Source organism: Rhinoderma darwinii, chromosome 2 (genome assembly GCF_050947455.1).
Source record: "Rhinoderma darwinii isolate aRhiDar2 chromosome 2, aRhiDar2.hap1, whole genome shotgun sequence".
Classification (NCBI taxonomy): Eukaryota; Metazoa; Chordata; class Amphibia; order Anura; family Rhinodermatidae; genus Rhinoderma; species Rhinoderma darwinii.
This window is the reverse complement of record NC_134688.1, coordinates 354,023,555-354,045,333: the sequence shown is the minus strand read 5'-3', so window position 1 is coordinate 354,045,333 and position 21,779 is coordinate 354,023,555.

The following is a 21,779-nucleotide window of genomic DNA, read 5'->3' as shown; positions in this document are numbered from 1 at the left end:
TATATATATATATATATATATATATATATATATATATACTACCGTTCAAAAGTTTAGGGTCACTTAGAAATTTCCTTATTTTTGAAAGAAAAGCACAGTTTTTTTCAATGAAGATAACATTAAGTTAATAAAAAATACACTCTATACATTGTTAATGTGCTAAATTACTATTCTAGCTGCAAATGTCTGGTTTTTAATGCAATATCTACATAGGTGTATAGAGGCCCATTTCCAGCAACCATCACTCCAGTGTTTTAATGGTACATTGTGTTTGCTAACTGTGTTAGAAGGCTAATGGATGATTAGAAAACACTTGAAAACCCTTGTGCAATTATGTTAGCACCGCTGTAAACAGTTTTGCTGTTTAGAGGAGCTATAAAACTGACCTTCCTTTGAGCTAGTTGAGAATCTGGAGCATTACATTTGTGGGTTCGATTAAACTCTCAGAATGGCTAGAAAAAGAGAGCTTTCATGTGAAACTCGACAGTCTATTCTTGTTCTTAGAAATGAAGGCTATTCCATGCGAGAAATTGCCAAGAAACTGAAGATTTCCTACAACGGTGTGCACTACTCCCTTCAGAGGACAGCACACACAGGCTCTAACCAAAGTAGAAAGAGAAGTGGGGGGCCCCGCAGCACAACTGAGCAACAAGACAAGTACATTATAGTCTCTAGTTTGAGAAATAGACGCCTCACAGGTCCTCAACTGGCAGCTTCATTAAATAGTACCCGCAAAACGCCAGTGTCAACGTCTACAGTGAAGAGGCGACTCTGGGATGCTGGCCTTCAGGGCAGAGTGGCAAAGAAAAAGCCATATCTGAGACTGGCTAATTAAAGGAAAAGATTAATATGGGCAAAAGCACGCAGACATTGGACAGAGGAAGATTGGAAAAAAGTGTTATGGACAGACGAGACGTGTTTGGATCACACAGAAGAACATTTGTGAGACGCAGAACAACTGAAAAGATCCTGGAAGAGTGCCTGACGCCATCTGTCAAGCATGGTGGAGGTAATGTGATGGTCTGGGGTTGCTTTGGTGCTGGTAAAGTGGGAGATTTGTACAAGGTAAAAGGGATTTTGAATAAGGAAGGCTATCACTCCATTTTGCAATGCCATGCCATACCCTGTGGACAGCGCTTGATTGGAGCCAATTTCATCCTACAACAGGACAATGACCCAAAGCACACCTCCAAATTATGCAAGAACTATTTAGGGAAGAAGCAGGCAGCTGGTATTCTATCTGTAATGGAGTGGCCAGCGCAGTCACCAGATCTCAACCCCATAGAGCTGTTGTGGGAGCAGCTTGACCGTATGGTATGCAAGAAGTGCCCATCAAGCCAATCCAACTTGTGGGAGGGCCTTCTGGAAGCATGGGGTGAAATTTCTCCCGATTACCTCAAATTAACAGCTAGAATGCCAAAGGTCTGCAATGCTGTAATTGCTGCAAATGGAGCATTCTTTGACGAAAGCAAAGTTTGAAGGAGAAAATTATTATTTAAAATAAAAATTATCATTTCTAACCTTGTCAATGTCTTGACTATATTTTCTAGTCATTTTGCAACTCATTTGATAAATATAAGTGTGAGTTTTCATGGAAAACACAAAATTGTCTGGGTGACCCCAAACTTTTGACCGGTAGTGTATATATATATATATATATATATATATATATATATATATATATATATATATATATATATAGTGTAAAGCATAAATGCTATAAAAGACATTCCTTCCTTATAAGACAGTACCTAGTAAATTAAAGTTAACTCATTATTGTCACAAGGAACAATAGCTTAAATGCTTCTCTTCATCTACCCCTTTAGAGGCGGTGTTTTTCCAGCACAGTCATTGATGACATATCTCTAGTAAAGGGGTCAGTAACCTGTGGCACTGATGCCAGAGCCGGCACGTGGGGCATGGTTTGCTGGCACACCTCCGTCTCCCAGTGTATGCACTGAACACAAGGAGAGAGAGTGACGCTTCATTATGCGCTTGGCGGCAATGATTGCCGGGAGAGAGAGCAGTGCTTCATTGTCTTTGTCGCTGCTGAACACTTGGCAAGCACATAATGCAGCACTTCTCAATCTCCTGATGCTCAGCGTTGCCAAGCACATACTGAAGCGCTGTTCTCTCCTGGTGATCAGCGACGCAAGGACAAAGTTCAGTAACTGCTCTGTAAAAGAAAAAGTTAGCAAAAGTTGTCAGCTCTCCTATGTACAACCCCTCCCCCCCAAGCTGGTGTCCAGTATTCTGCTCTCCTACGTGCATCCACCAAATCTGGTGCTTAGAAGCTGCGGTCTATACTATGTGCACACCCCCAAGCTGGTTTTCCCGTAGCCACAGTCTCTCCTGTGAGCAGTTCCCACTAGCTAGTGTTTAGTAGCCACTGTCTCTCCTATGTGCACGCCCCGAGCTGGTGTTCAGTAGCCTCACATGCACCTCAGATGGATCATCTTTGCTAAGAATGTCAGGAACAAGGGTCACACTGAAATGTAAGTTTTATTACCTCATTAATTGGTTTATGTCACGTACGTAGTAACAGTTTATCGTATATGACTTTCAGATTTGCATGGCACACTGAGTACTTCATTATTGATTTTTTTTTTTATTGGTACGCTATGCAAAAAAACGTTGCTTACCCCATCTCTAGTATAAGGTGGATATAAAAAAATCTACACACCCCTGTTAAAATGCCAGGTTTTTGTCATGTCAAAAAATCAGTTCAAGAATAATAATTTCAGAACATTTTCCACCTTTAATGTGACCCATAATCTGTACAATTCCATTGAAGAACAAACGGAAATCATTTAGAGGGGAAAAATAAAAATAACAAAACTGCAATAATGTGGCTTCATAAGTGTGAACACCCTCTTATAATTGGGGATGTGGTTGTGCTCTAAATTAGTCAATCACATTTAAACTCATGTTAAATAGTCAGTACACAGCTGGCATTATTTAATGTGATTCTGATTAACCCCATATAAAGTTTAGCTGTTCTATTAGGATTTTCCTGACATTTTCTTTTTTGCATGTGACAGCAAAAGCCATGGTCCGTAAAGAGCTTACAACACATCAAAGGGATCTGATTGCTGAAAGGCATCAGTCAGGAGACGAGTACCAAAAAATTTCCAAGGCATTAGATATACCATGGAACAAAGTGAAGACGCTCATCAAGAAGTGGATTACATTTGGCACAACAGTGACATTACCAAGAACTGGACGTCCCTCAAAACTTGATGAAAAGACAAGATGAAAATTGGTCCGGGAGGCTACCAAGAGGCCTACAGCAACAGTAAAGGAGCTGCACGACTTTCTGGCAGGTACTGGTTGTGTAGTGCATGTGACAACAATCTTCCGTATTCTTCATACAGATGTAGCTGTCTTTACCTTGACTATTAACGCATTAAATAAACAGTTGCAAGATCCTTTATCTTGAGTTTTTCAATGACTTTTCAATGTCTTTTGGATGATATCACGCTGCAGCAAGTTATCAGAGTCAAGATAAAGATGGCTACATCCGTATGTCTGGGCTGTGGGGTAGGGTGGCAAGACGGAAGCCTTTTCTTTTTTTTTAACTTTAAGTTTTAATTAGGTTTTCAAAGCAATAAAAAGGACATGTACAAATGTAACTGCAGAAATATCACAATATCAATGCTGCCATGAAATTGTCAAAGAAAAAGCATACAGTCATAATTCTTTATACGATGTAGTACACAAGTTTCAAATAAGCCATTTAGTGAGAATCATAAAGGAAATTAAAGAAAGAAGTATAAACAAAACCAGAACTTTGGCTGCGACATAGCATAAAAGGAGAACAGGAAGTTGTTACCATGCAATGGGTCGTACCCGATACCACTTCTGAAGGATTGACCACACATACAGTAAATAATAGCGATCCTAACATACCTATGCACCAAGGCCCCCTCTGAGATGGGAGAGATTCTTGATTTATTCAGGGAACATTATCCAAAGAATAAAGTGTGAATTATATCTACAAGGAATAATAGATAAATAAACCCTCTCGGACATTCTCTAATACTTATACTACTAAGATGGAGGAGCTCCAGAAGCCTTATAATCAGACCATAATGCCCAATTTACTAGAAATTGACCATATGAGTTTGAACGTACAGCCATAATCTTTTCCATGATATAGTCAAAGTGAACGAGATTAATTAACTCCGCTAAAGTGAGAGGGTCTGAAGATTTCCAGCACCTGGGTATCCTCAATCTGGCAGCTAAGATTACATCACCTGTTATGCTCCGGAAATCTTTAGGAACCTCAGCAAGACCAATAAAACACAGCGCCAAAGCAGGGGAGGGGAAAATTAAGTATTGCAAAATAAATGACAGAAATGCAAAAGCAGCTTTCCAGAAATTGAATACAAATGGGTAATTCCACAAGACATGCACGTAATTCCCTGACATGCCACAATTTCTCCAACAAAGAGGAGATTAGGAAGGGTTAAATTTAGCTATTAGCGAGGAGGTTCTGTACCATCTAAGCAATATTTTATGCACTGTTCCTCTGTGGCTAGCACCCTTGGAAATCCTGGAAACCCAATTTATAGCAGAATACTATTCTTGAAAGGGGATGGTCAAATTTAGCTCGGCTTCCCACTTTAACAGATAACATGGTTTAACCAAAGCCTGTGATTGGGAAGCATTAGAATAAAACATAGAGGTACCTTTAGGCTTAGGTGTTACAGAATTGAAGGCTGCAAATGCACTGCTGGGAAATAGTGGTGTATCCAAAGACCTAGAAATCAGAATGTGGCGCATCTGAAAATATTTGCACATATTGTGGTTAGGTATACCGTATTTTTGTACCAGACTGTTAAAGGGTATCAGTACCTTGGAATTATAAATGGAGCCAATACTATCAATCCCGGCGGATTCCCAATTATTCAAGTTTAATCCCGGTAAAAAGGAGGAGAGGTAACAGTTTAAAGGATTGACGCTCAGAGGTAGGTGTGTTAGAAACTAAGTAATTCCAAGAGGCCATAGAGGCAGCAATAGAGAGCTTGGTTTGCTTAAATGGGCCGTTTAGGTCCATCAATTGACAAAAGAGAAATGAGAGGAGACCCCAAAGTGATCCTTTCAATCTCCACCCATTTAAGATCATTGTGTATGTTCCACCAATAGTAAATGTGAGTAAGGACAGTAGAATGAAAGTACCTCTTAATATCTGGAACTCCAATCCCCCAGAGGACCAAGGATGAGCCATGGTAGAAAGCCGTAACCTTGGTTTTCTTCCAGCCCATATAAAGGCTGTGAGTAGTTTTTGAAGTTTAGAAAGGTATTTGTTAGGGACCGGAATAATTACTATGCAGAGCACATATAATATTATAGGCAAGCTCATGATCTTCACAATAGCAATTTTACCAGCACAAGAGATCATTGGCTTTGAGAAATTTTTTAATAGTTTGGATACTTTAGAAAGAAGCGGGAGATAGTTCTTTGCAAATAATGCCGAACTAGGACTAGTAATAGAAATCCCTAGATAGTTAATATTATCATCTTTCCCAGAGGCGTAGCTAGGTTCTTCAGCACCCGGGGAAAGAGTCACTTTGGCGCCCCCCCAACCTCTTTCCCGACATCTCCTTCCCCCTCGCCATGTTTGTTTTCCCTACCAATCAATGACGTGTCATTTCTTTTCCACATTTTTTTATGTAACTCGAGCATAAAAACATTTGTACATTTTACAAGCAATATAATTCTATACACAGCACCAGAACAAAGCTCATTACATATATACAGCACCAGAACAAAGCTCATTACATATATACAGCACCAGAACAAAGCTCTACATAAATACAGCATCAGAACAAAGCTCAGTACATAAATACAGCATCTGAACCAAGCTCAGTACATAAATACAGCTCCAGTACCAAGCTCTGTACATATATACAGCACCAGAACGCAGCTCATTACCTATATACAGCACCAGAACAAAGCTCAGTACATAAATACAGCTCCAGTACAAGATCATTACATATATACAGCACCAGAACAAAGCTCAGTACATAAATACAGCCCCAGAACCAAGCTCAGTACATATATATATATATATATATATATATATATATATATATATATATAGTACCAGAGGCAAGCTCAGTACATATATACAATACCAGCACAAATACAGCTCAATTTTGTGCTACCCTTACCGTATAGGTTTGCATTAAATTGTTTCCAGCTCCCAGCATGGCCCGAACAATGATATGGATATGCTTGGAGTTGCTGTTTCGCAAAAAAATCATATCTTAATCATACCACCCATCATCTCGCTGCAGATCGTACAGTGACTACAGTACTCATTAGAGGCAGAATAAACATTTACATTAAGTCACTCACCGGTGATGTCTCAGATTCTAGTCATTTTTCTCCATCCGGTCCAGACCTTTATGATGACTTCTCCCGGTCAAAGCCCATTTCTGCAGTTTTCCGCTCAGATGTCTTCAGCTTCTCACTTTTCAAATATTTCTACACCTATAAACAAAGGTACTGTTATCATTATACTACACACTATGCCCCTAAATATAATAGCGCCATACATTGCACCTCTAATTATAATAGCACCATAGACTGTGTCCCACACACACACCATGCCCCCTGTAGATAGTGCCTGCCAGAGCCCCCTGTAGATAGTGCCCCCCATATAGCCCACCCCTGTATACAGTGTCCCACATATAGCTCCCCTTATAGTGCTCCACAGATAGCCCACCCCTGTATATATCCCCCCTGTAGATATAGCCCACCCCTGTACAGTGAAGGAAATAAGTATTTGATCCCTTGCTGATTTTGTAAGTTTACCCACTGTCAAAGACATGAACAGTCTAGAATTTTTAGGCTAGGTTAATTTTACCAGTGAGAGATAGATTATATTTAAAAAAAAACAGAAAATCACATAGTCAAAATTATATATATTTATTTGAATTCTGCACAGAGAAATAAGTATTTGATCCCCTACCAACCATTAAGAGTTCAGCCTCCTCCAGACCAGTTACATGCTCCAAATCAACTTGGTTCCTGCATTAAAGACAGTTGTCTTAAATGGTCACCTGTATAAAAGACTCCTGTCCACAGACTCAATTAATCAGTCTGACTCTAACCTCTACAACATGGGCAAGACCAAAGAGCTTTCTAAGGATGTCAGATCATAGATCTAAGATCATAGACCTGCACAAGGCGGGAATGGGCTACAAAACCATAAATAAGACGCTGGGTGAGAAGGAGACAACTGTTGGTGCAATTGTAATAAAATGGACGACATACAAAATGACTGTCAATCGACATCGATCTGGGGCTCCATGCAAAATCTCACCTCGTGGAGTATCCTTGATCCTGAGGAAGGTGAGAGCTCAGCCGAAAACTACACGGGGGGAACTTGTTAATGATCTCAAGGCAGCTGGGACCACAGTCACCAAGAAAACCATTGGTAACACATTACGCCGGAATGGATTAAAATCCTGCAGTACCCGCAAGGTCCCCCTGCTCAAGAAGGCACATGTACAGGCCCGTCTAAAGTTTGCAAATGAACATCTGGATGATTCTGAGAGTGATTGTTAGAAGGTGCTGTGGTCAGATGAGACTAAAATTGAGCTCTTTGGCATTAACTCAACTCGCCGTGTTTGGAGGAAGAGAAATGCTGCCTATGACCCAAAGAACACCGTCCCCACTGTCAAGCATGGAGGTGGAAACATTATGTTTTGGGGGTGTTTCTCTGCTAAGGGCACAGGACTACTTCACCGCATCAATGAGAGAATGGATGGAGCCATGTACCGTCAAATCCTGAGTGACAACATCCTTCCCTCCACCAGGACATTAAAAATGGCTCGTGGCTGGGTCTTCCAGCACAACAATGACCCGAAACATACAGCCAAGGCAACAAAGGAGTGGCTCAAAAAGAAGCACATTAAGGTCATGGAGTGGCCTAGCCAGTCTCCAGACCTTAATCCCATCGAAAACTTATGGAGGGAGCTGAAGATCCGAGTTGCCAAGCGACAGCCTCGAAATCTTAATGATTTACAGATGCAAAGAGGAGTGGGCCAAAATTCCATCTAACATGTGTGCAAACCTCATCATCAACTACAAAAAACGTCTGACTGCTGTGCTTGCCAACAAGGATTTTGCCACCAAGTATTAAGTCTTGTTTGCCAAAGGGATCAAATACTTATTTCTCTGTGCACAATGCAAATAAATATATATAATTTTGACAATGTGATTTTCTTTTTTTTTCTTCTATATAATCTATCTCTCACTGGTAAAATTAACCTAGCCTAAAAATTCTAGACTGTTCATGTCTTTGACAGTGGCCAAACTTACAAAATCAGCAAGGGATCAAATACTTATTTCCTTCACTGTATATAGTGCTCCACATATAGCCCACCCCTGTATATAGCCCCCTGTAGATATAGCCCACCTCTGTGTATATTGCGCTACATATAGCCCACCCCAGTATATAGCCCCATAGATAAAGCCCCCCCCCCTAGATAAAGCCACCCCCATAGATAATGCCACACACTTTTTTAAATTAAAAAAAAAACCCGATACAAACTCACCTTAATCCCGTTCTCATGCCATGCGGCAATGGAGACCTGCTCTCTTCTGCGTAGGTCTCCTGGGGTTGAAAGACGCAAGCAGCGCGATGACGTGATCGCGCCGCTTGCGTCTATGAAAGCGGTGCAAAGTATCGGGCTGCTTCACTCGTACCCGCCCATTCAGTGCTTCTAACTGTACCTGTGTCCTATAGACGCAGGTACAATTATAGTGCAGGAGGGGGTGGCGGCGGCTGGATTCAGTGGCGCCGCCGACCCCTCAGAGTGGCAGCAGGCCGCCGTCATGGACGGCGCAGACCTAGTACTCCCCTCTAAGTAGCGCCCGGGGCACATTCCCCGCCTGCCCCCTAGCTACGCCCCTGATCTCTCCAATCAAAGGGGAATTGTGAAATCAAGAAGGCTTTAATAGCTTGGTCCACTCCCACATTCAACACTTGAGACTTGTTCGGATTAACTTTGTAGTATGATATCCTACCAAAATGTGAATAGGTGTCTTGTATGGCAGGTAATAAATTAAGGGGGTCAGAGACCGCCAAAAGTACATCATCAGCATAAATACCTTATGAACTTTAGATCCTACTCTAATACCCCGAATTCTTGGATTATATCGTATTAGCTCTGCCAGGGGTTCCATCACTAAAGCAAATATAATAGGAGAAAGTGGACAACCCTGGCGCGTACCATTTTTTATCATAAAGGGATCTGATAAAACCCCCGAAGATAGAACCCTAGATGAGGGAGACAAATACAATGCAAGAATAGAGGACTTTATAAGACCCCTAAGTCCAAAATGTTCCAGGAGTTGGGACAGGTAGTCCCAATGGACAATTAGTCCCAATGGACCCTGTCTAAAGCCTTCTCCGCATCCAGGGCAAGGAGCAGAGAAGGTGTTCGGGAGGCCTCCGCACATTGCACTAAGTTCATAAACCTACGAGTTCTATGTGGGGCCTGTCGTCCTGCCACAAACCTGACCTGATCCGAGTTAACCAATTGAGGAATTATACAGAAAAGCCTATTCTAGAGAATTTTTGCATAAATTTTAATATCCGAATTTAAGAAGGGTGAAATTTAGCTGGGGATGTAGAGTCTTTTCCAGGTTTAGGGAGGGTAACTATAGTGGCTGAGATAATTTCCTTGGGGAAAGCACCATCGACGGAAGACTTTTCTAACATTATTCATAATGATATAACAATATACCAATAATATAACAATATTCCGTAATCGCCCCCTTTACATTAGTCATGAGGCCCCTTTATTCAGTAGTATCCTCCACACTCCTTGCATCCTATTACACTGTCATTCACAGATACTGGCTGGTGACCGGCTCATGCAGCTTTATGTGTACTACCCCATATGTATAAAAGATGGCTGGACCGTTGTACTTAAGCATTTTTTACACTTTCTGTCTCCATTATTTCCTCATAGATTATAAACTCTTGTGAGCGGGGTCCTCACTCCTCTTTGAATTGTAAATTAGTTTTGTTAATATGTAATGTCTAATATTGTCTTACAATGTACCCCCTAACTTGTACCCCGTGACTTGTAAAGTGCTGCAGAATATGTTGGCGCTATCTAAATAAAAATTATTATTATAAATAACAAAGACAAACATCCAAGACCGGCTATATTTTGCAAAGACCTACATCAAGTCTGCTAAAAGCATGTGAGATCGTGTTATGATCTGATGAGACCAAGGTTGAGCTTTTTGGCCATAATTTTAAAAGATATGTTTGGTGCAAAGCCAACACTGCACATCACCAAAAGAACATCATACCAACAGTGAAGAATGGTGGAGGCAGCATTATGCTTTTGGGCTGTTTTTCTGCAGCTGGAACTGGGGTTTAATCAAGGTGGAGGGAATCATGAACTGTTCCAAATATCAGTCAATATTGGCACAAAACCTGCAGCCTCTGCTAAAAAGCTGAAGATGAAGAGGAATTTCACCTTTCAGCGTGACAACAACCCAAAGAATACCTCCAAATCAACAAAAGAATGGCTTCACCAGAAGATCAAAGTTTTGGAATGGCCCAACCAGAGCCCAGGCCTGAATCCCATTGAAAATCTGTGGGGTGACCTGAAGAGGGCTGTACACAGGAGATGCCCTCGCAATCTGACAGATTTGGAGCGCTTTTGCAAGGAAGAGTGGGCAGCAATTGGCAAGTCAAGATGTGCCATGCTGATAGACTTCTACACAAAAAGACTGAATGCTGTCATAAAGTCAAAGTATTATTTTAAGGGTGTGCATATTTATGCAACCACATTATTTTTGTTCTTTATTTTTATTTTTCCAGCCTAAATTATTTCAGTTTGTTTTTCAATACAATTGTACAGATTATAGGTGACATTAAAGGTGGAAAAAGTTCTGAAATTATTAATCTTGAACTGATTTTGTAACATGACAAAAACCTGGTATTTTAACAGGGGTGTGTAGACTTTTTATATCCACTGTATCTGCCATCAATGTTTGTTGATTGTGGTCTAACCACTGGGACACACACCAATGCAGTTTCAACAAAGCGTCTGTTCTGGGAAATCCCTTTACTGTTGAACAATTTTATTGATTAAAAAATGCAGTAATTGAACAGTATTCCACAAGGACATATCCAGGGCCATCAATATCTGATCAGTGGGGATCTGATTCTCGGCACCCCCGCCGATCAGCTGTTTTGAAGAATCTCGAAGCCTGTGACACTGTAAAACGCTTCTAAAAGTGTGTCGGCGTTTCACAGTATTGAGCAGTAAAGGGAATTAATGTCAAGCAGTGCATGCACAAATGTAGCAGCCTCTTTAAAAGACCTGATAGGTGATGGTGCCGAAAGTCGGACCCCCACTAATCCGGTATTGATGGCCTATCCTGAGGTAAGGCCATCAATTTTCCCTATCTGGGAAAACCCCTTTAAGGAGTAAATTCACAGCATTCAAATGAAGCAATGATTTTCTGGCCGTATTAAAGATCCAACCAGCTGACGAACGTGCATTTGCTTATACATTGGCTGATTGCTGCCCTGCTTACACAGGGCAATGATCTGGAGCGAATGATCTGGAGCAAGTAACAAATAGTGAGGAAAGTGAAATTACGGCACTCACCCAAGTGGTTATATTTCTTTCTTTTATTGTGGCATCCAGAAAAAAGTTGAAAGCTTTCAAGGGAGGACGTAGCAGATTGCATGGCAGGTTACAGCTTGTTTTGCGCTAAGAGTCGCGCTTCTTCTGACCTGGTAGCGCCTTTAACTTTTTGCTGGATGCTAAAATAAAAGAAAGAAATATAACCACATGGGTGAGTGCCGTAATTTCACTTTCCTCTCTATTTGTTACATAAAAGACTGCTTCCACTCTTTTTTACTGAGCGCCGCCCAAGGTTTCGATAAGAAACTCCTATTTCATCTGTTCTACATATCTGTTCCCTACCTCAAAGACTGACTAGTAGTGCCAACTTTCTTCTACTGTGCCTGATCTCGAGCAAGTGTTCCTACAATGCCATGTCATTGTATGCTAATTTGAGTTTGATCCTCTGATCTAGTACACCTTTGAAAACGTTAAAAATAAATAAAAGAGTTTGGTGCAACTTTCTAATTACTTTTTATTAAAAATTAAGGTCAGCGGGACTGACGGGTTCAGTGTCAGCGGGTCCTGTGTGTCTCTAAAACGCAGGATGGAGATGTTTCCGATCACATCTAAGTTCATAACATAAATGTGATTGATAACAGGTGGTTCCTGCTTGTCAGAGAGACAGGATACCCTCTGACACTGAACCTATCAGTCCCGCTGACCTTAATTTTTAATAAAAAGTAATTAGACAGTTGCACCAAACACTTTTTTATTTATTTTTAAAGGTTTCAAAGGTGTACTAGATCAGAGGATCAAGCTCAAATTATACAGGATACAAAGCAGCTGTATCTCAAAAAGTTAAACTAATTTTTAATAAAAAGTCATTAGAAAGTTGCACCAAACACTGATACACATTTTTATTTAAAAAAACAACACGTTTTTAAAGATGTACATAGCCTTTAACCCTTTCATTCCGACAATCTGTAAATTCACGTCCTATCCGCATATACCCCGTGCAGCCAGGGCGTGAATCTACAGACCCCTGCATCTGCCGGCATAGCACTGGGGAGATCGCTATGACGCCGGCGGTGTCAGTGTCCCCGGCTTCCCAGTAACCTGTTCTTTGACCGCCGAACCGATTGGTTCGGCTACAGAGCATGTGATCACCATGATTAACCAATCATGGTGATCTCTGAAAAGTTTGTCTACAAACAAACTTTTCCCACTTGTCTCCTCCTCCAGCCTCCTTCACTCTGTCACAGTATTTCAGAGAGAAGGAGACCGATCGGGAGAAGACAGAACGCAAGTAAATAAAAGCATTACATACAAGTGTGTGTGTGTGTGTGTGTGTGTGTGTGTGTGTGCGTGCGTGCGTGCGTGCGTGCGTGTGTGTGTGTGTGTGTATGTGTATATATATATATATATATATATATATATATAGATATAATTTTTATTTTTATATATATATATATATATATATATATATATACACACACACACACACACATATATATATATATATATATATATATATATATATATATATATATATATATGCGCGCACACGCACACACACACACACACACACACACACACACATAAATAGACATACATACACACACTCTCACACACCTATAAATATATATACATTTACAAAGTATATGGAAAGTATATACTTTGTATTCCCTGTGCCCCTTAGTGTTTGAATAGGCAGGCAGGAATAGTAGGTTAGTTAGCATTAGCATAAATTGTTAGTTAATTGGGTCATACATTAACTATTTAGTGTCATTTAATAAATAACACTAAATCTGGCAGTTTTTTGATCAATTGTTTCGTTGTAATATAAAATATGTGTTGCATATGTAGTAAAAATATATATTTTTTGAAAGTGTGATTTGTTTAGGAAAAAAACACCTAAAAACATGGTTAAGTTATCCGAAGTAGTTCAGAAGTTATGACAGTTTAAAAGAATGTATGCCAAAACTTTAAATTTAGGGCTGGTCATTGAGGCATAAATGACCCTTGCTCCTGAAAGGGTTAAGTTTCAAATTCCATTTTTACCAGTGTATATAAAGTAGTAAAATTTTCTGCTCCTGTAGCATCTCTATGTAGAAAAACTGTGTATTGCTATGTTGCCATTATCAGGAGTTGTCCTTATCAGAATTCTTGATACACTATATGGACAAAAGTATTGGGACACCTCTTAATCATTGAATTCAGGTGTTTCATTCAGTCCCATTGCCACAAGTGTATAAAATCTAGCACCTAGCCGTGCAGTCGCCTTTATAAATATTTGTGAAAGAATGGGTCATTCCAAAGAGCTCACATGATTCGAGCGTGGTACTGCTATAGAATACCACCATTGCAACAAGTCAGTTTGTGACATTTCTTTCCTTCGAGATATTCCACAATCAACTGTGAGTGGTATTTTTTCAAAGTGGCGCATAGTGCATAAAAGTCGCCAATGCTCTGCTGACTCAGTAACTGCAGAGTTTCAAACATCCTCTGGCATTAAAATCTGCACAGAAACTGTGCGTCAGGAGCTTCATGGCATACATTTCCAAGCACTTCACCAAGCACAATGCCAAGAGTCGGAAGGAGTGGTGTAAAGCACGCAGCCACTGTACTCTGGAGCAGTGGAAACGTGTTCTGTGGAGTGACGAATCACCCTTTTCTATCTGCCAGTCAGATGGACGAGTCTGGGTTTGACGAATGCCAGGAGAATGTTACCTGGCAGATTGCATTGTGCCAACTGTAAAGTTTGGTGTAGGAGGGATAATGGTATGGAGTTGTTTTTCAGGGGATGGCCTAGGGGCCTTAGTTTCAGTGAAGGGAAATCTTAATGCTTCCGCATCCCAAGACATTTTGCACAATTGCAAGCGTCGAACTTTGTGAAACAGTTTTGGGAAGGCCCTTTTCTGTTTCAGCATGACTATACCCCAGTGCACAAAGCAAGAGCCATAAAGTCATGGTTGGGTGAGTTTGGTGCTGAAGAACTTGACTGATCCACACAGAGCCCTGACCTCAACCCCATCAAACACCTTTGGGATGAACTAGAACTGAGATTGTGAGCCAGGTACCCTCATCCAGCATCCGTGTTTGACCTCATAAATGCTCTTCTGGATGAATGGGCAAAAACTCCCACAGACACACACCAAAATCTTGTAGAAAGCCTTCCCAGAAGAGTGGAAGTTGTTTGAGCTGCAAACGGTGGGTGGGCAACTCCATATTAATGCCTATGGATTTAGAATGGGAGAGGTGTAATGTGCAGGTGTCCCAATAATTTTGTCCATATAGTATATATAAATAGAAAAATAAAAGTGTAAAAAAAAAAGTGTTTGTCTTCTGATAGAACCTATGTGGGACAATGGAGGGAACCAGCAATTTTGTAACTACTACTGTCATCCTTTTGATATATTTTGCTGGTTCATCTTATGATATTTCTCCATCATATTTATTTAGCACATTTGATTTTGTACAGTTTCTTCTGCATTAAATTTTATAAATGTCTCACATAACTTTTTCAATTTATCATACTGGGCCTGTCACTGCTGTAGGACTCTCTGCACTGATGTCCATAAAGGATTAAACTAGTGGGCACTGGGTATGTCCCCCCAAAAACAAAATGTGATGGAATTTCTTTTTCCAGGCTCCCTGAAGTCACCATCTCCAAGACACCTCACATCAATGCTGAGTTTCTGAAAAAGGGACATTGGGATAGCCTCACATCCCACCGTCTACTTGACCAATCCAATGAGGAGGTAGAAGGAATGTGCAACCCCAGAATTGTACCTAAGGCCCTTCTTTTAAGGGCATCTTCCGCATATCCATATATTACATATTTATAGTGATTTATCTCATGATAGATGCACTCTAAAGGTACTTTTACACATTTTGGCCAGTGCAACGAGCAACCCTCAATGAGACAGCTCGTTGATGTTTGCTCCTATCTCAAGGAGTTAATATGGGACGAGCGATCGTTACTCCGATCGCTCGTCCCCATACATTTGTATCATGTCGGCAGCATGTCTTCCTGTTTACACATGGAAATGTGCAGCCGACAATGATAATACTTTACACATTTAAAAAGATACGATCATCTGCTCATCGCTGCCCTGTTAATACAGGGCAATTATCGGGAATGAGCGTTCTTTGGACGCTCGTTTGCCCGATAAATTGGCCAGTGTAAAACAGCCTTCTTTGAGATTATATTTATATGAGTGGCACAGCCATTTGCTCTCTTTGAAATGTAGTCTGATTCTACTTCTTGTCAGCAAGAATATTTTTCTATATATACAAAATGATGTGACATACACTATCCTTTAGGGGCCATAGACATACAGTGAAAGCGCTCACAATGCAGCTGCTCCACAATCAGTCTCCAGCACATTTTAATTTTCTATTAACTTCTTCTTATGAGAGGATATAATTTGAATATAAATAAGATGAATTTTAAGGAGTCATTTCCAACAAAGGCAACTTTAATTACAGAGAATCTTCAATTTATACAGAATTCATGTTGCACCCTTTGTTTCTTCTCTCAGAGGAAAATTGATACAGAGATTCCAGCCTGATATTTCATAGACCTCTTTGGATTAAGCCTATTCTTGAGTTGTATTCTACTTATGGTCTCTGCTCCCACTTGGTTATAGAATTATCATTCTTCCACTTTGAATTATGATCTCACTGAAGCTAATATGGAGGCCTATTTTATTATCACACACTGTGTAAACTTCTACATAAAGTACCAGGTGCTTGCCAAGTCGTTCTGCAGCTCTTTACACAGGCCACAGGGCAGTAATCAGCCAACAAACAAGCAAACGTTCGTTTGTTGGCAGCACAAAATGCGGATGTAAATGTGGCCAGAAAAATGGTCGCTTGTTGGCAGCACAAAATGCAAATATATTGGGAAAACCTATGGTATTTGTGATCGTTGGTACCCATACATTCCGATCATTGATTCATTTAAATGGAACAGACCAGCATTGGCATGCTGTATTCTTGATCAGCACCCATTTACCGGGCAGAATATCTGTTCGTATAAAAGGGCCTTTAGGCAGCTATCTCACTTATCCTGTATGGAAACCAACAATTCCTATGTAAGATTATCCCATCTTCTAAACCAGCAAGTCACTGGCTTCAGTAAATTTTCTTACTCTGGGCTTCCTGCAAAATATGGCCGCTAGTAATGTTGTTGTGGTTTCCCATAAAATATGAATCTGGTTCACATTCAGGTCCACATTCTTGTCCATAGGGTTTAGTATTATGGTGGTTTGTGTTGGTTTACTAAATATATTTACCCTCATTTCAATGCAGTTGTAATATCACTTCTTCCAGTCCTATAAGCAGATCATACAAACATTTCTCAGGGCTGACACAGATAGCAGGGGTCCCATGTGCAGGTACAGTATATGGGCTCCCTGCTCTCTGATAGCTCATGATAGAGCACTACCCTCCTTATATATCTCTAATAATTCTCTAGTAATTGTGACCTATGAAATGTATTGGCTCAGTCCCCTAGATGCATTATAATAGACAGTTGGAATCTGCCTTTTTTAGGGTGGCAGTTGGTCTGACCCTCAGTTGCACATATGGTAGATGCACCCCTGTATCAGGGTAAAAAAAAAAAAGCATTTGTGCCACACTGTGGTGTGATAGGAGTCAAATTCTAAATTTTTAAATACAGTGAAACATCTTTGAAACGACCACCCAAAATTGCACAGAAAAATTGTCTTTTATGCAGGTGGTCCTGTCAAAGAAAAAAGACCACAGAATGCAGGTTAAAGTGTGTAATGCAGTCAGCAAACATTTACAGAACACAAATAACAGCCCTCTCATTCCTAGTCCCCAGCATGGCTCCCCTCTCATCCCTAGTCCACAGCATGGCTCCCGTCTCATTCCTAGTCCTTAGCATGGCCCCTTTCATTCTTAGTCCCCAGCATGGCTTCCATCTCATTCCTGGTCCCCAGCATGGCCTCCTCTAATTCCTGGTCCCCAGTATGGCTTTCCTCTAAATATTGTTCCACAGCATGGTTCCCCTAATGGTTCGCAGCATGGCTCCCCTCTCATTCCTTGTCGCCATTAGGGCTCGCTCTCTCATTCTAGCCCCCAGCATGGCTAACCTTTAAATCTTGTGTCCCAGCATGGTTCCCCTTTTGGTCCCCATCATGGCTCCCTGTCATTCCTAGTCCCCATTAGGGCTCATCCTCTCATTCCTAGTCCCCAGAATGGCTAACCTCTAAATCCTGTTTTTTTAGCATGGTTCCCCTCTTAGTTGCCAGCATGGCTCCCCCTTCATTACTAGTCCCAGTATGGCCTACTCTCATTCCTAGTCCCCAGCATTAATCCCCTCTCATTCCTAGTCCCCAGCATGGCTCCCCTATAATCTTGTTCCCCAGCATGGTTCCCCTCTTATTACTAATCCCTATTAGGACTCCCCCTCTCATTTCTAGTCCCCATCATGGCTTCACTCTCATTCCTGGTCCCAGCATGGCTCCCCTCTTAATCCTAGTGCCCAGTGTGGATTCCCCTCTCATTCCCAGTCCCCAGTATGGCTCCCACCTGATTCTTATACAGTACGGTACACCAGCATTATTACTCCTCTCATTCTTGTACAGTACACCAGTACACCTCATTTTTAGACCCCAGTCAGGCTCCACTCCATATTCCCCCTCACTGCTAACCCTGATACCCTAATGGAGGTCAGCAGGCTCCCTTGCTCAGCAGTCCGCAGGCTGTTCACGGTGCTTGCTGCACCCTCCCCTTCTCTGACAGCCTCCCCCTCTGTCGTGCTGGAAATGCTCCTCCTTCTGCTGCGCGATGCTGGCAGCTTCTCTCCCCTGATGTGCCAAGCAAGCTTCTTCCTCTTGCTCTCTCCGGTCCGATGATGCACCGTGGGGCAGACCCACGTGTAGGTGATTTACAGCGCATGTAAGTGCAATTTGTGGTGTTTTCAAAAGGGTTCCAGTGAAAAATTTGTTTAAAAGAAGCGGTCTTTGGTTTGATTAGGTGGTGGTCTGCTTATGGAGGGGTAGCTTTCATAGACTATAGTGGTGGGGAAAAACGGTCACAGAAAAATTTAGTCTGGATTAGGGGGCTTCTCAAAGGGGTGGTCTTCTGGGGAGGTTTCACTTATTTACTTATAATATCATATCATCATGGTCAGTCATTGCCTAGGAAGGGGTCAAAGCCATTTATATGTCATCAATGTCTGTCCTGGGAAAACTCTATTAAGAAACGGGTACTATATGTATGGTATACTATAGGATTAACACTGACATAACTCTTGCTCTGCTGTAGATCAGAGTATATTTTTGTGTATTGTAACAGAACACTATTCAGATCAGAGGAAAATTGCTCATGTATGGCCAGATTGAGTCAAAGGCAGTAGGATATAAAGATATTTTTAAATATTTAAGCACATTTACCCTAATTAAATACCAACATATATAAGACCCTGGATTGTCTCTTAAATATTTAAGTATTTCTGAGCTATCTTGATGTTTTACATGGCTAACAAATTCTGCCGAACCATCGTGGTAACTTGTAACCATCTTGTTCCTTGTGGCATGCTACCATGTTCTTAGTTGAAGATTTTTTTTTTAATATGGATTGAGATACATTAGTCTGAACAAGTCTTTAGTAACGCAAATCTGAGCTTGTGATACAGTGCATGTGTATTACACACTCATTGTCATCGTAAAAAAAACTGAAAAATCGTCACTATATGTCCTTTAGTGTTTTGCTGTCAAGTCGAAAAATTTTATTAAGTCTTTTTTCAGTCATATCTATTACTAGATAACCATCCCCTGAACAGCAAATCTACAGGTCCAATATATCTTTATAGGTGTCAGTGCTCCATTTTTCTGAAACAAATCTCCAAATCCTTTTTGCTCCAAATGCTTTTCTTCACACAGCCATATAGTTAACAATAAAATTCCGGCTGCATGTGTCCATGTGTATGGCCACCTTAATACTAACAAATGTAGTAAACCAGACACAAGCTGTGACCTCTCGAACGTGTACTCTACTTTTGTACAACAAAACTCTGTCATAAGACATTGATAAATATGTCCCATAACTGTGATTTACAAGTCAAGCCCCTTAAATACAGTGGATATAAAAAGTCTACACACCCATATTAAAATGCCAGGTTTTTGTCATGTTACAAAATCAGTACAAGATGAATCATTTTAGAACTTTTTCCATCTTTAATATCACTTATAATCTGTACAATTGTATTGAAAAACAAACGGAAATATTTTAGGGTGGAAAGATAAAAATGAAGAACAAAAATAATGTGGTTGTATAAATATGCACACCCTTAAACTAATACTTGTCACGTACTCTCTGCCTGCGGCTCCCTCGGTCTCCAGGTTGTCGAGAGTTACTCGCTCGGGCATCGCCCGGCCTGGCAGACTGAGGCAGTCTGAAGCCAATAGGAGCTCAGGAGCGTCAGGCCAATCAAAGCCTGGCTGATGTTCCTGAGCTCCCGCCCTCTCCTTATTTAGTTCAGCCTGGGGGTAGTAGGCCTTTGCCTGTAATGAGAGTTACCTAGCCTGGTGCTTTCCCTTGTTCCAGACTTCCCTGATCGACTAGCATTTTGACTCCTTTGTGACCCCTGACCCCTGACCCCGGCTGGACTCCTGACTTTTCTTTGCCTTCTGACTTTTGTCTTTTCTGCACTCTCCCGGTTTGACCCTTCCTGCCTGACTCCGCCTTTTGCGCCCGGTCTTGTCCGTGGCACAATTGCCCTGCCTCTCCCTCCGTGTAATTCCCAAGTTACCCTTTGTTATTTCGTACTGTCTCTGTCTTATCCGTTTGTCAGTTTCACGTGTACTAGTATAGGGAACGCCGCCCAGTTGTGCGCCGTCGTTTAGGTCGGGTCGTACAAGTAGGTGGGGACAGAGGTTTGGGAAGAACAGTGATGTCACTGTTTACTGTGTATTTGTTTGTGACAATACTTTGTTGAATTACCCATTGATTTTGACAGCATTCAGTCTTTTTGGGTAGAAGCCTATCAGTATGGCACATCTTGACTTGGCAATTGGTGCTCACTCTTGCTTGCAAAATTACTCCAAATCTGTCAGATTGCGAGGACATCTCCTGTGTACAGCCCTCTTCAGGTCACCCCACAGAATTTCAATGGGATTTAGGTCTTGGCTCTGGCTGGGCCATTCCAAAACTTTGATCTTCTTCTGGTGAAGCCATTCTTTTGTTGATTTGGAGGTATGCTTTGGGTCATTGTCGTACTGAAAGGTGAAATTCATCTTAATCTCCAGCTTTTTAGCAGAGGCCTGCAGGTTTTGTGCCAATATTGACTGATATTTGGAACTGTTCATGATTCCCTCCACCTTGATTAAACCCCAGTTCCAGCTGCAGAAAAACAGCCCCAAAGCATAATGCTGCCTCCACCATTCTTCACTGTGGGTATGATTTTCTTTTGGTGATGTGCAGTGTGGGTTTTGCGCCAAACATACCTTTTGGCATTATGGCCAAAAAGTTCAACCTTGGTCTTATCAGACCATAACACATTTTACCACATGCTTTTGGCAGACTTGATGTAGGTGTTTGCAAAACTTATCCGGCTTGGATGTTTTTTTTTTGTTAAAAAAGGCTTCCGTCTTGCCACCCTACCCCACAGCCAAGACATATACAGAATACGGGAGATTATTGTCACATGCACTACACAACCAGTACCTGCCAGAAAGTCCTGCAGCTCCTTTAATGTTGCTGTAGGCCAATTGGTAGCCTCCCAGACCAATATTCATCTTGTCTTTTCATCAAGTTTTGAGGGACGTCCAGTTCTTAGTAATGTCACTGTTGTGCCAAATGTAATCCACTTCTTGATGACTGTCTTCACTGTATTCCATGGTATATCTAATGCCTTGGAAATTCTTTGGTACTCTTGTCCTGACTGATGCCTTTCAACAATCAGATCTCTTTGATGCGTTGTAAGCTCTTTACGGACCATGGCTTTTGGTGTCACATGCAACAAAGAAAATGTCAGGAAAAGCCTAATAGAACAGCTGAGCTCTATATGGGGTTACTCAGAATCACTTTAAATAATGGCAGCTGTGTACTGACTACTATTTAACATGAGTTTAAATGTGATTGACAAATTCTGAACACAACCACATCCCCAATTAAAAGAGGGTGTTCACA